Source organism: Mauremys reevesii, linkage group 14 (genome assembly GCF_016161935.1).
Source record: "Mauremys reevesii isolate NIE-2019 linkage group 14, ASM1616193v1, whole genome shotgun sequence".
Classification (NCBI taxonomy): Eukaryota; Metazoa; Chordata; order Testudines; family Geoemydidae; genus Mauremys; species Mauremys reevesii.
The window spans coordinates 20,754,392-20,767,561 of record NC_052636.1 but is presented as its reverse complement, the minus strand read 5'-3'; the positions used below and the strand labels follow the sequence as shown (position 1 = coordinate 20,767,561).

At 50.1% G+C, this 13,170-nt stretch overlaps 3 non-coding genes and 1 pseudogene across 3 annotated transcripts; 3 read left to right on the top strand and 1 right to left on the bottom strand.

Annotated features, from left to right (window-relative positions):
- Positions 1-13,170, top strand: part of LOC120381541 — a 682,838-nt pseudogene that overhangs the window by 35,733 nt on the left and 633,935 nt on the right.
- TRNAT-AGU lies at positions 315-388 on the top strand. The gene has a single exon. It is a non-coding gene; the product is annotated as a tRNA-Thr (tRNA).
- On the bottom strand, positions 7,646-7,727 carry TRNAS-AGA. Its single transcript has one exon. It is a non-coding gene; the product is annotated as a tRNA-Ser (tRNA).
- TRNAC-GCA lies at positions 9,363-9,434 on the top strand. The gene has a single exon. It is a non-coding gene; the product is annotated as a tRNA-Cys (tRNA).

Genomic DNA, 13,170 nt, shown 5'->3' with positions numbered 1-13,170 from the left:
GCAGACAGCCCACCACACATGGAAAGTGGCAAATGAGAAATCTGGAGCTGAAGGAAAGGTTACCATGACTCAGAACTGAGCCGAGGTTGCTGCGACTGAAACACAGATCACTAACCATTATATGATCACAGTGACTGGTGGGAGAGGCACATGTTAGAAGCCCTCTGTCTACTCAGCTGTGGCTTTCTGTGCACAGAGAGCCAGACACCTCAAGGTCTGCAAGTCTTGAGGAAATGGGAATGTCTGTACTTTTGAATTTGCGGGTGTTGACTTGAACCATGAAATGAAACAGTTGCAAATACTTTCTTCAGGCAGGCACCATGGCTTAGCTGGCTAAAGCACCTGTCTAGTAAACAGGAGATCCTGGGTTCAACTCCCGGTGGTGCCTTGGTGTATGGCTTTTGTCTCCTCTGCTCACATTTTCCTGTGTCTTCCTAGGAAACAGAAGAGGCCTCCCTTGGTATCCAAGCCATTGCTTGCTAAGGAAAAGGCTTCTTTGGAGAGAAGCATTGGAAACAATCAAATCACAAACCTGGAGTTGATGAAAACGCTGCTATGACTGACATTGGCATGGCGGTTGCTTCGACTGCAATTGCTGCAACACGAGAGCCTGCGCCACACATCCTTGTGATTCCCTGGAGATGTTCACACACAGATGTCATGTCACCTTCCTTTTGATTGTCATTGATGAAAAATGGAGCGGTTGGGAGAAAAGTCCCAGAGAGTCGCACCGTGGCTAAGCTGGGTGACTCACCTGCCAGGTAAAGTGGAGTTAGGGATGCAGCTCCCAGTAGTGCCTTAACAAATGTGTCTGCTCTTCCCACCTTTTGGTGAATCTTTTATGAAACAGAGAAGACTGCCTCTGCTTTGCAATGCAAATGCTTGCAAAAGTTAGAAAAACAACTGGTTTCAAGTGTCAGAAGGAGGCACATAAGAAATGTGGAGACAAGGAAAAGGTCATCGTAACTCAACATGCATCCATGGCTCTTGAGGCCAGAACGCAGAGCACTAAGCACTGTACAACCACAGCAAAATCTAAACTTTACACCTTATTACACTAGGCAGTTGTTAGGTCAAGCAATTTTCTCATCCTACTGGATGTTACCCTCCTTAATACATAGAATTCCCCCTAAAACCTGGATTATTGTCCTCAGATGACCTTCATTTTCTCAGGATTCCTGCTGCTTCCAGCATAGATGTGGGAGGAGAAAGGCAAAAACATGATGCCACAGTCTCCTATTTTATATCCTTAGTTCAAGTGTCTAGCAGACACTTGCCCAGAAGTGTCTGGATGGGCTCTGCTGAGTCACTAGGTTGGGGAATCTTCCTGGTGTGGTCTTGTGCAACTGAGTCATAGACTTGAGCGGTCCCCACAGTGTTGTGTTTGGGCATCTGTCACTGAATTGGAAATCCCTTAATTACAATTCCTCTGCTGATTCACGGCTGTTGAACACCCTCCTCGGCAGGGGTTGCTAGCAAAATTATAGCCTATTTCAGTAACAACCATACAGCAAAATGCATAACTTCACACACCCTCATGCTATACATATTTGGACAGAATAACCGATTTCAGCAGATCATGACTTTTCATATGATAACTTACATGGAATGGTTTGTAAGACATATCACAGCCATATATGAATGATGACTATGTGATCTACAGGGAGCTATTTAGAAGTACATCATGTCACAAAAGCCTCTAGAGACTGGCCTTTGGGAAGTGCTGGCTGAAGAGCCTTCTGAGTAACTGAGAGATCCAGGCTTGGCCTTGCCAGTTTGTGCTTGCGAACTAAACTTGTCTGTTGGGCTCCCTTTTTTGTGTCTCTTTCACAGAAACAGAGCAGAAGTTCTTGGCCAATCCTTGAAAATGCTTGTTCAAGACACAGGGAGCCTCTGTGCTGGGGCAGGGGTAGGGGTGCAGGAGGTGGTCGGGGGTGGAGGTGCTTACCTCGGGCAGCACAGCTCCCAAAGTGACTGGCACACACTCCCCTCCGGCAGTGGCTCCTAGGCAGTGGGATACGGGGGCGGGTCAGCTGTGGCGTTTGCACTCAGGGCTGCAGGGATATGCCGGCCACTTCCAGGAGCAGTGTGGCAGGGAGGGAGGGGGCAGAGTGGGCAGGGAGCCGCCTTAGCGCTGCTGGCACATCTCCGTGTGTCACTTGGGGAGGCATCAGGTCTCTGTGGGCTGCCTGGGGCAGGGGCAGAGGGGGCTCGGGCCACCCCTTTGCCTCCTCTCTCCAGGCTCCCAGCCCATCTTGCCGGCCGACAGGGATTTTAGGGTGCAGCAGCGCAGGGAGCAGGAAGGGCGAAGCACAGCGGCTGCCTCCCCCACATGCAGGAAAATGGCTTGACCTGCTGGCCCCACGGACTAAGGCACCAGGCCTCCAGCTTGCCCCATTCGACCCAATGGGTTGATCTTGTGGCCAGAATTATTTGCAGTCAGGATTTCCCCCAATAGTGCCCCACAGGGGTCCAGGGTCAGCTCCAGCACAGGCCACACAGGAAGGCTTAATGCTCGAGCTGCAGTGCATGCTGGGCAGGCTCTAGGCCGGGCTCCCCCTGGCAGGAGAGAAGAAGAAGACTGGGGCCCCTAGAGGGGCAGGCTGGGGCTTCCTGGATCCCATTTGCTCACAGCCAGCGCCCTGCCCCCACTCCCAAGTCATTAATGGCTCCCCCAGGTCAGCCAGAATGGAGCAGCGGTTTTCACTGCACCAAGTCCACTTATGGCTTACAGGCAACTCCCAGACCCACCACAGCCCACCATGTCGGCCAGAAAGGAGCCCACTCAGCCTCGCCATTGCTGCTTTTCCTTCCCCCGAGAACCCCGCTTCTCCTGGGCTGCAAGGAGCCACCCCTGGGAAGCCAAGAGGCAGGCACAGGATTCTGCCTCCCAGCAGCCAACCGCACCTCCCCCGGCTTTGCAGAACGAATGGTGACGCTCTACTAACCCCACTTAGCCGCACTGAGGTGCTTAGCTTCTGCCCTGCCTTCCTCAGCTCGACTTTCCTCTTTTGCCCCATTCCTGCCTCACTTCCTCCTTTGGCAAGTCACGCAGAGGAGGCCAGCAGGAAGAGACGGCCTCCACCGGCCAACCTCCAACAGCAGAGGAGGCCAAGCCACAAGCCTCCAAAAGGTGACACGCCGCACTCCTCTAGGTTCTCCAGCCTGACGCCAAGGTGCTTTCTCCACTGCTGTCAGCACCCTCTGTCATGGGGTTGGAGTTATCCCAGGGACAGGCCAATAGGAGAAGGAGGAGGCCTTCCTGAACAGCAAGGGATCTGGCAAAAGGAAGCCAGCATGTTTCTGCCTAGTTTTGAACCAGGAACCTTTTGCGGGTTAGGCAAACGTGATAACCACTACACTACAGAAACTCCATCTGCTTGGCTCTTGCTCACCCTAGCACAGACCGATGGACAAACCTGGAGAAAGTGGTGACAGCCCTTCAATAGGTCAGCTGGCAGAGCAGAGGACTGGAGCCAGGGCTCAGGAAGTCATCCTTACGTCACCCTTGTGACTCCAGCTTGAGGGAGAGCTTCTTTTTCTTCCCCTGTCTGGGATGTTGTTGTCAGCTGTGGCACACAAAAAGGACGTCATTGCGAGCGGCCCATGAAGACAAGATTCACTTTTGCCTTCCTTGCTCGGCTTTACTTGCTTCCTCGCCCTATTCCTGCCTTAGTTCCTGGGTTTCCTGAAGGCGACGGGGGGCCAGCAGTAACAGGAGGAAGTTGGGCAGCTAGACCCTGGTGGCAAAAGTCCTGCCGCCACTTGCCACCCCACTCTCTTCTCCCAGCGTCACATATTGGCCACCAGGGACTTGGGGCCCAGCAGCGCAACGGAAGGCAGTGGACAGAGCCACCCTCACCTTGAAGCTCCGGCTCATTAAACCACATCTTCAGTCGCTGATGGCCAATGAGAGACCGACATCGCTTGCTATTTTAGCACTTGGAAATGCCATTGGTCAGTCATTGGATCTCTGTAATGCTGTTACAGAACAAATGAACATGGAATCTCAGTGTGACATACTATACCTTTGGGGGAGCGGCTGTAACCCCCATAATCCTCATTTTCATATCATCGTGATCTTACATATAGAGCATGACTTGTAAGGTATCAGGGAAAGGATATGATCGGCTGAAAGTCATTTCTCTACCCATAGATGTAGACCATTCATGCATATGAAGTTATGAGAATTGTGCAGTGTGGTTGTCACTGTGCTGCAAGGTGGGGGAGTCAGCCAAATATTAGCTCCCTAGTGGCAACAGCAAGGAAAGTAACCAACACCCAGACAGGGTGTCAAACAACCATCGACAGCCATTGCCCAGCAAGGGAGCTACAATGCAATGACTCACCTGCATGAGGACACCCCAGGGGAATTGCTCAGACTTGCTTGGAGAGACGCAGTGATGCTCACCTGACTCTGAAGGGGGGGGGGCAAAGCCATGAGGGAAGAAAGGACATGATAAAAGGAGAGACATTTGCTAGGCTTTATCTCTCTCTGTCACCTACATCTACAGACACCCCCACACCAAGCAACTGAAGCGCTGATGAAAGGGGAGAGCCTGGCTGAAAAGCCACCAGCCAGCCTGTGGTGAGAAGCATCTGAGTTTGTAAGGGTACTGAAAGGGTTAAGATCAGCTTTGAAATGCCATTGGCCAATCTTTGGATCTCTTTAATGCTGTGCTTCAGTTCATGGGGGAAAGGCGAGAGAAGCGACCTTTGAACAAAGGGCCTGGGGTTAACATCCTAACGCTGTCTGTCTCCGACTGTAACACTATTTAATACCGGCCCACCCTGTGCTGGTGACAGTTCCATTTCTAGATGTTAGTACATTTCAGTTACTGTCAAAATAAAAAAGTTTCTATATGCTTAAAGAAAATGCATTTGTTTTATTTGCTTATATATGGCATGAATAAATACAGGTTTACAGAACCTAGCCTGCAAATTTATCATCTTATACGACAGAGAAAATCATGCATCGAAATTGTGCGTCAAAATCATGAGCTGAGCTACAAATGCAATAAAAATAAGATATTCAAAATTTTAACATATGGGGGGGGCACCGAAGACATGTCTTGCCTGGGACTCCACTTGGTCTAGGGGAGGCCCTGTCAGGGAGAACAGGAGTTAGTCTCACACGCCTATTTCCAGGCTGTAATCTGTGGGCGCCCTGCTCTGGGGGAGGGATTGCGGCAGCCCAGACTCAGGGCTGGAACAGGCCCTGGATTGAGGGGGTGGCTGCAGGGTTTGCAGAGCTCTGATGTCTCAGACAATGTGTCTCTCCCAAAGCCTCAGATCTGTGTCCCCCGAAGGCTCCTGCGCTGCCTCCGCTCCTCTCACAGTCTACAGCAATGAGCAGCAGCAAGGGTCAGGGATGAGCCATAGGGCACTAGGTGGGTGGCCAAGGCTTCAGGAGCCCAGAGCGTTTGCCTGTCTGGGCATTTTGGCTGAGACCTCAGGGACACATTGTGAGGCAGAATCCCAGGCATCTTATGAAAGGAGCATAAGGATGTAAGGACATACGACGGCCAGACTGGGTCCATCTAGCCCAGTATCCTGTCTTCCCATAGCGGCCAAAGCTAGGTGCCCCAGAGGGAATGAACAGAACAGGGAATCACCAAGTGATCCATCCCCTGTCGCCTATTCCCAGCTCCTGGCCAACAGAGACTAGGGACACCATCCCTGCCCATCCTGGCTCAGAGCATGTTCTCCATGAAGCGATTTAGCTCTTTTTTTAAAACCCTGTTATAGTCTTGGCCTTCACAACCTCCTCTGGCAAGGAGTTCCACAGGTTGACTGTGCGTTGTGTGAAAAAATACTTCCTTTTGTTTGTTTTAAATGGGCTGCCTATTAATTTCATTTGGTGACCTAGTTCTTGTGTTATGAGAAGGAATAAGTAACACTCCTTATTTACTGTCCCCACACCAGTCATGATTTTATAGCCCTCTAGCATATTTCCCCCTAGTCAGCTTTTCTCCCAGCTGAAAAGTCCCAGTCTTGTTATTCTCTCCTCATATGGCAGACACTCCATACCCGTTTCTGAACCTTTTCCAATTCCAATACATCTTTTTTAAGATGGAGCGACCATATCTGCACGCAGTATTCAAGATATGGGTGTACCATGGATTTATACAGTGGCAATAAGATTTTCTCTTATTCTCTATCCCTTTCTTAATGATTCCCAACATTCTGTTCGCTTTTTGCCTGCCACTGCCCATTGAGTGGATGTTTGCAGAGAACTATCCACAGTGACTCCAAGATCTCTCACTTGAGTTGGAACAGCTATTTTACATCCCATAGTTTTCTATGTGTAGTTGTATTATGTTTGCCAATGTGCATCACTTTGCACTGATCAACATTGAATTTCATCTGCCGTTTTGTTGCCCTTTCACCCAGTTTTGTGAAATCTCTTTTTAGCTCCTCCCAGTCTGCTTTGGACTTAACTATCCTCTGTAGTTTTGGATCATCCGCACATTTTGTCACCTCGCTGTTCAGCAGATCGTTTATGAAGATGTTGACTAGTCCCAGTACAGGACCACTAGTTACCTGTTTCCATCCTGAAAACTGTCCATTTATTCCTACCCTTTGTTTCCTAGCTTTTAACCAGTTATTGATCCACGTGAGGACCTTCCGGAGGTGAACGTAAGCTGGTACATTCCGGTATGAGGTCCTGGCAAGAGCGGGTATGCTGTGCCAGCCCGGCCCGGCTTCCCCAGGCTGGTGATTTAAAGGGCCCAGGGCTCCCTGCAGCCTCCGAAGCCCCCCTGGTGGAGCCCCGGGGAGCAAATCACTGCCCTGGAACGCTGCTCTCTCCCGCGCTACGAACACAGAGCAGGGGCGGCGGGAGCTTCCTTACAGTGGGGGGGTCACTATTGTCTGAACTGTGGCACTCCCATGAAAACCCTTCCCTAAGGACCCACACTCACACCGCCTCTCCCCCCGAGGCCACACCCACAGAATTCCTCTCCCCCCCCCCAAGACTCCCCCTTTCCCCACTCCATCATTTGTCCTAACAGCCAGTTAAGAGTGGTGGGGCCACGGCCCTCTAAACCCCCTGTTCCAGCACCCCTGACACAGAGCTCAGCAGCAGCGGTGTGTGTGTGCGTGTGACAGAGGCTGCTGTGCTGAGCTGAGCCAGTGAGGGAAGCGGGGACTGATGTTGGGGCTGCCCCCTCCCCCTGCCTCAGGACTGGTTGCTTGCAGCAGCTGTCTGAACATAGAGACAGTGTGCGACACACTCTCTCTCCCCACACACACACTCCCTCTCCCCACACACACACACAGTCTCTATCCCGCCACGCACACTGCAGTTGAAAAGCAGCTGGCAATCTAGTAAGATGCCCATGGAACGGTGGGATAGAGAAACCTGCATCATGTGATGCTGTACCAGCCCATGAGGCATTGCAAACCCTTCCCAAAACACCCTGCAGCCAGTTGCCCAGTGGAATAGTTACCCACAGTGCACTGCTCTCTGGGGCCATTCAAGATTCTAGCGTGGATGTGCTCTGGTGACACAAGGGGCATAGTGTGGACATGCAACAGGTGATTAATTAAAACACTTTAAAGCCGCATTACCCAACAGTGTAGACCCAGCTTGAGAGTGAGACAAGACCCAGCTCCTTTGAAACTAAAGAACCACAACTTTCGCTGTAGTTGGCAGGATTCGAACCTACACAGGGAGACCCCAATGGATTTCTAGTCCATCACCTTAACCACTCAGCCACAACTACTTGGTTGAGATGTGTCTCTCACTGCACTCTAGTTCTGTTCTCACTGAGTGATCAATTCCAGTTGTTTCCTCAGACCAGCTTCCACAACACACACACTGCTGTGCCATTGTGTAAGTGTGTCCATGGCTGAACTGCAAGAATTCCTGCTCATTTCCCTTCTGGCTGGAGCATGAGGAGAGTGTGTTTGTGGTCAATGACGTTGCTGTAGATTGTTGCCCATTTCCTGCCTTGATCATTCAGACAGTCCCTTTCCTGCCATATCACCAGCACAGCAGTGATCGCAATAACAGGGGGCAGGTTTTCTCTGGGGCACTCAGATTTGTCAGGGGGTTGGTGGCTCCTTTCTTTCCTTACCCTGGAGTAAACTCAGCTTTTAATTCCATCCTTGGTGTTTCAAGGAATAACAACAGACGACCGAGGAAAGAGGTGGACAAGTGGGTCTCAGGGGAGGGGCAGAGAGGTGGGGGCGATGGGCAGGGCGGGTGTCACTGGAGGGGCAGAGAGGTGGGGGCGGTGGGCAGGGCGGGTTTCAGGAGGGGCAGAGAGATGGGGGCGGGGGCAGGGCAGGTCTCAGGAGGGGAAGAGAGGTGGGGCGGGGCAGGGCGGGTCTCAGGAGGGGGCAGAGTGGTGGGGGCGATGGGCAGGAGGGTCTCACGGGAGGGGCAGAGAGGTGGGGGCGGTGGGCAGGGCGGGTCTCAGGGGAGGGGCAGAGAGGTGGGGGCGGTGGGCAGGGAGGGTCTCAGGGGAGGGGCAGAGAGGTGGGGGCAGCAGGCAGGCCTTGGGGTAGGGGGTGGAGAGACACAAGGAGGCCTTCAGGGAGGAGAGGAGGGAGCGAAAGGTGGACCAGCAGGCCTCAGCCACAGTGGAAGAGCGGGGGTGGGAAGTGGTCAAATGGGAGTGAGAGCAGAACACAGGTGGGGCCTGAGAGGGAGGCGAACGAGTCAAGGGGGTGGAGTGGGCAGGGCCGCCCAGAGGATTCAGGGGGCCTGGGGCAAAACAATTTTGAGGGCCCCTTCCATAAAAAAAAGTTGCAATACTCTAGAATCCTGTATTCTCGTGGGGGCCCTGCAGGGCCTGGGGCAAATTGCCCCACCTGCCCCCCCTCTGGGTGGCCCTGCCCTCAGCCTCTCCTCGTAAGTCCCCTGCCCCCTAATCATTTTTGTTGCCCTCCCCTAGACTCTCTCCAATTTGTTTCTGTAGTGGGGGGGGGGCTCACCAGTGCCGAATAGAAGGGAATAATCACTTCCCTCGATCTGCCGGCAATGCTCCTACTAATCCAGCCAATATGACCAGGTATCCATATTGAATGCAGACCCAGCAATATTTGATAAATTGGTTACTGTCCATTCAGGAGGTTATTTCCCAGCTATTCATAAATAATGAAGATGCTCTAAGCGGAGGGGAGAGAGCTGTCCCGTCCATGTAGTTAATCCATCTCCCCGAGAGGTGGTAGCTATGTCACTGGGGGAAGCTATGTGGGTGGGTGTGCAAGCTGTGGTGTTTACATGGATCTATAAGTTTAATCAAACCCCATTTTTAAAAGCACTGTGGTCTGGGAACAGAACAGGAGATCCCTGAGGCAGGGCCTGTCCTTCAAAATCTTTAAGATCTCTGACTTACCTACACAGCAGTCATGGGGGTATAGCTCAGTGGTCGAGTGTTTGACTGCAGTTCAAATGGTCCTTGGTTCAAATCCAAGTGCCCCCTTACAAACCTCTTCCTTCAACGAAAATAATGTCATTTCCATTATGTTCAGGAGTTCCACTGAATAGGATCCCTGAAATGAATAGAAACACTCAATGTTTCCTATGCAAATGCATAAAAACCTAGCAAACGTGCCTTCACTGAAATCAGTTCCAATCCTCTAAAGGATTAAAGAATCCTTATTGAGGTTGCAGGAAAAAAAAAACCCCATGTGTAGAAAGAATAGTAAATATGGCAGGCGACAAGCTTGGCTTAACAGTGAAATCCTTGCTGATCTTAAACACAAAAAAGAAGCTTACAAGAAGTGGAAGATTGGACAAATGACCAGGGAGGAGTATAAAAATATTGCTCAGGCATGAAGGAGTGAAATCAGGAAGGCCAAATCACACTTGGAGTTCCATCTAGCAAGAGATGTTAAGAGTAACAAGAAGGGTTTCTTCAGGTATGTTAGCAACATGAAGAAAGTCAAGGAATGAGGAGGTAACTTAGTGGACAGAGGATGTGGAAAAAGCTAATGTACTCAATGCTTTTTTTTGCCTCTGTCTTCATAAACAAGGTCAGCTCCCAGACTGCTGCACTGGGCAGCACAGTATGGGGAGAAGGTGACCAGCCCTCTGTGGAGAAAGAAGTGGTTCAGGACTGTTTAGAAAAACTGGACGAGCACAAGTTCATGGGGCCGGATGCACTGCATCCAAGAGTGCTAAAGGAGTTGGCGGATGTGATTGCAGAGCCATTGGCCATTATCTTTGAAAACTCATGGCGATCGGGGGAGGTCCTGGATGACTGGAAAAAGGCTACTGTAGTGCCCATCTTTAAAAAAGGGAAGAAGGAGGATCCGGGGAACTACAGGTCAGTCAGCCTCACCTCAGTCCCTGGAAAAATCATGGAACAGGTCCTCAAGGAATCAATTCTGAACCACTTAAAGGAGGGGCAAGTGATCAGGAACAGTCAGCATGGATTCACCAAAGGCAAGTCATGCCTGACTAACCTAATTGCCTTCTATGAGGACATAACTGGGGCTGTGGATGAGGGGAAAGCAGTGGATGTGTTATCCCTTGACTTTAGTAAAGCTTTTGATACAGTCTCCCACAGTATTCTTGCCAGCAAGTTAAAGAAGTATGGGCTGGATGAATGGACTATAAGGTGGATAGAAACATGGCTAGATCGTCGGGCTCAATGGGTAGTGATCAACGGCTCCATGTCTAGTTGGCAGCCAATTTCAAGTGGAGTGCCCCAAGGGTCGGTCCTGGGGCCGGTTTTGTTCAATATCTTCATTAATGATTAGGAGGATGGCGTGGACTGCACCCTCAGCAAGTTTGCAGATGACACTAAATTGGGAGGAGTGATAGATACGCTGGAGTGTAGGGATAGGATACAGAGGGAACTAGACAAATTAGAGGACTGGGCCAAAAGAAACCTGATGAGGTTCAACAAGGACAAATGCAGAGTCCTGCACTTAGGACGGAAGAATCCCATTCACTGCTACAGACTAGGGACCGAATGGCTAGGAAGCAGTTCTGCAGAAAAGGACCAAGAGGTTACAGTGGTCGAGAAGCTGAATATGAGTCAACAGTGTGCCCTTGTTGCCAAGAAGGCTAACGGCATTTTGGGCTGTATAATTAGGGGCATCGTCGGCAGATCGAGGGATGTGATCATTCCCCTCTATTAGACATTGGTGAAGCCTCATCTGGAGTACTGTGTCCAGTTTTGGGCCCCACACTACAAGAAGGATGTGGAAAAGTGGAAAGAGTCCAGCAGAGGGCAACAAAAATGATTACGGGGTTGAAGCACATGACTTATGAGGAGAGGCTGAGGGAACTGGGCTTGTTTAGTCCGCAGAAGAGAAGAGTGAGGGGGGATTTGATAGCTGCTTTCAACTACCTGACAGGGGGTTCCAAAGAGGATGGATCTAGACTGTTCTCAGTGGTAGAAGATGACAGAACAAGGAGCAATGGTCTCAAGTTGCAGTGGGGGAGGTTTAGGCTGGATATTAGGAAAAACTTTTTCATTCAGAGAGTGGTGAAGCACTGCAATGGGTTACCTAGGGAGGTGGTGGAATCTCCTTCCTTAGAGGTTTTTAAGGTCAGGCTTGACAAAGCCCTGGCTGGGATGATTTAGTTGGGGATTGGTCCTGCTTTGAGCAGTAGGTTGGAGTAGATGACCTCCTGAAGTCCCTTCCAACCCTGATATTCTATGATTCTATGATTAGATTTTCTAATGGTCTCTTCTGGCCATAATTTCTGAAAAACTGAGTGTAGCATTGGGAGCAGCGTCTGATGTTTCCCTGTCTAGTCGGCTTGCTGCGTAGAACGAACGCTCCTTGAGTGGGGTGACCACAGGGAGTAGCTCAAACCTCCAAAGTGCCTGGCCAGGGGCAGAACATTAGCCCAGCAAGGGAGGGGTGCGGCAGTGACATCACAAAGGCCTTTTGCAGGACCTCAGACTATTGGTCCAAGGTGGTGGGGAGGTGGTGACCTCACAGAGAGATGCTGACATCAGCCAGGCAGGACAGGGGCGAGGGGCCAGGGAAACCTCAGAGACCCCTGTGGCTTTGTTTCAGCAAGTCTCCTTCTCCAGGTCTCTCTCTGAGGACTGAGAGAGTATTCGGGTTCACAGACGTGAGCGCCAGGAGGAACCTTTTTGAGTTTTCTCCTTCCCTTTTAGTGATTTTACTAGAAAACAGCCGTCCCTGTTTAGAAGGTAAGAGCCTCCTGCAGGTTTGAAACCTGTTCAGTCTGATCCATCTGGTGACAGTTAACATAAGAACATAAGAACATAAGAAAGGCCGTACCGGGTCAGACCAAAGGTCCATCTAGCCCAGTATCTGTCTACCGACAGTGGCCAATGCCAGGTGCCCCTGAGGGAGTGAACCTAACAGGCAATGATCAAATGATCTCTCTCCTGCCATCCATCTCCATCCTCTGACGAACAGAGGCTAGGGACACCATTCTTACCCATCCTGGCTAATAGCCATTTATGGACTTAGCCACCATGAATTTATCCAGTCCCCTTTTAAACATTGTTATAGTCCTAGCCTTCACAACCTCCTCAGGTAAGGAGTTCCACAAGTTGACTGTGCGCTGCGTGAAGAAGAACTTCCTTTTATTTGTTTTAAACCTGCTGCCTATTAATTTCATTTGGTGACCCCTAGTTCTTGTATTATGGGAATAAGTAAATAACTTTTCCTTATCCACTTTCTCAACATCACTCATGATTTTATATACCTCTATCATGTCCCCCCTTAGTCTTCTCTTTTCCAAACTGAAGAGTCCTAGCCTCTTTAATCTTTCCTCATATGGGACCTTCTCTAAACCCCTAATCGTTTTAGTTGCTCTTTTCTGAACCTTTTCTAGTGCTAGAATATCTTTTTTGAGGTGAGGAGACCACATCTGTACACAGTATTCGAGATGTGGGCGTACCATGGATTTATATAAGGGCAATAATATATTCTCAGTCTTATTCTCTATCCCCTTTTTAATGATTCCTAACATCCTGTTTGCTTTTTTGACCGCCTCTGCACACTGTGTGGACATCTTCAGAGAACTATCCACGATAACTCCAAGATCTTTTTCCTGACTCGTTGTAGCTAAATTAGCCCCCATCATGTTGTATGTATAGTTGGGGTTATTTTTTCCAATGTGCATTACTTTACATTTATCCACATTAAATTTCATTTGCCATTTTGTTGCCCAATCACTTAGTTTTGTGAGATCTTTTTGAAGTTCTTCACAATCTGCTT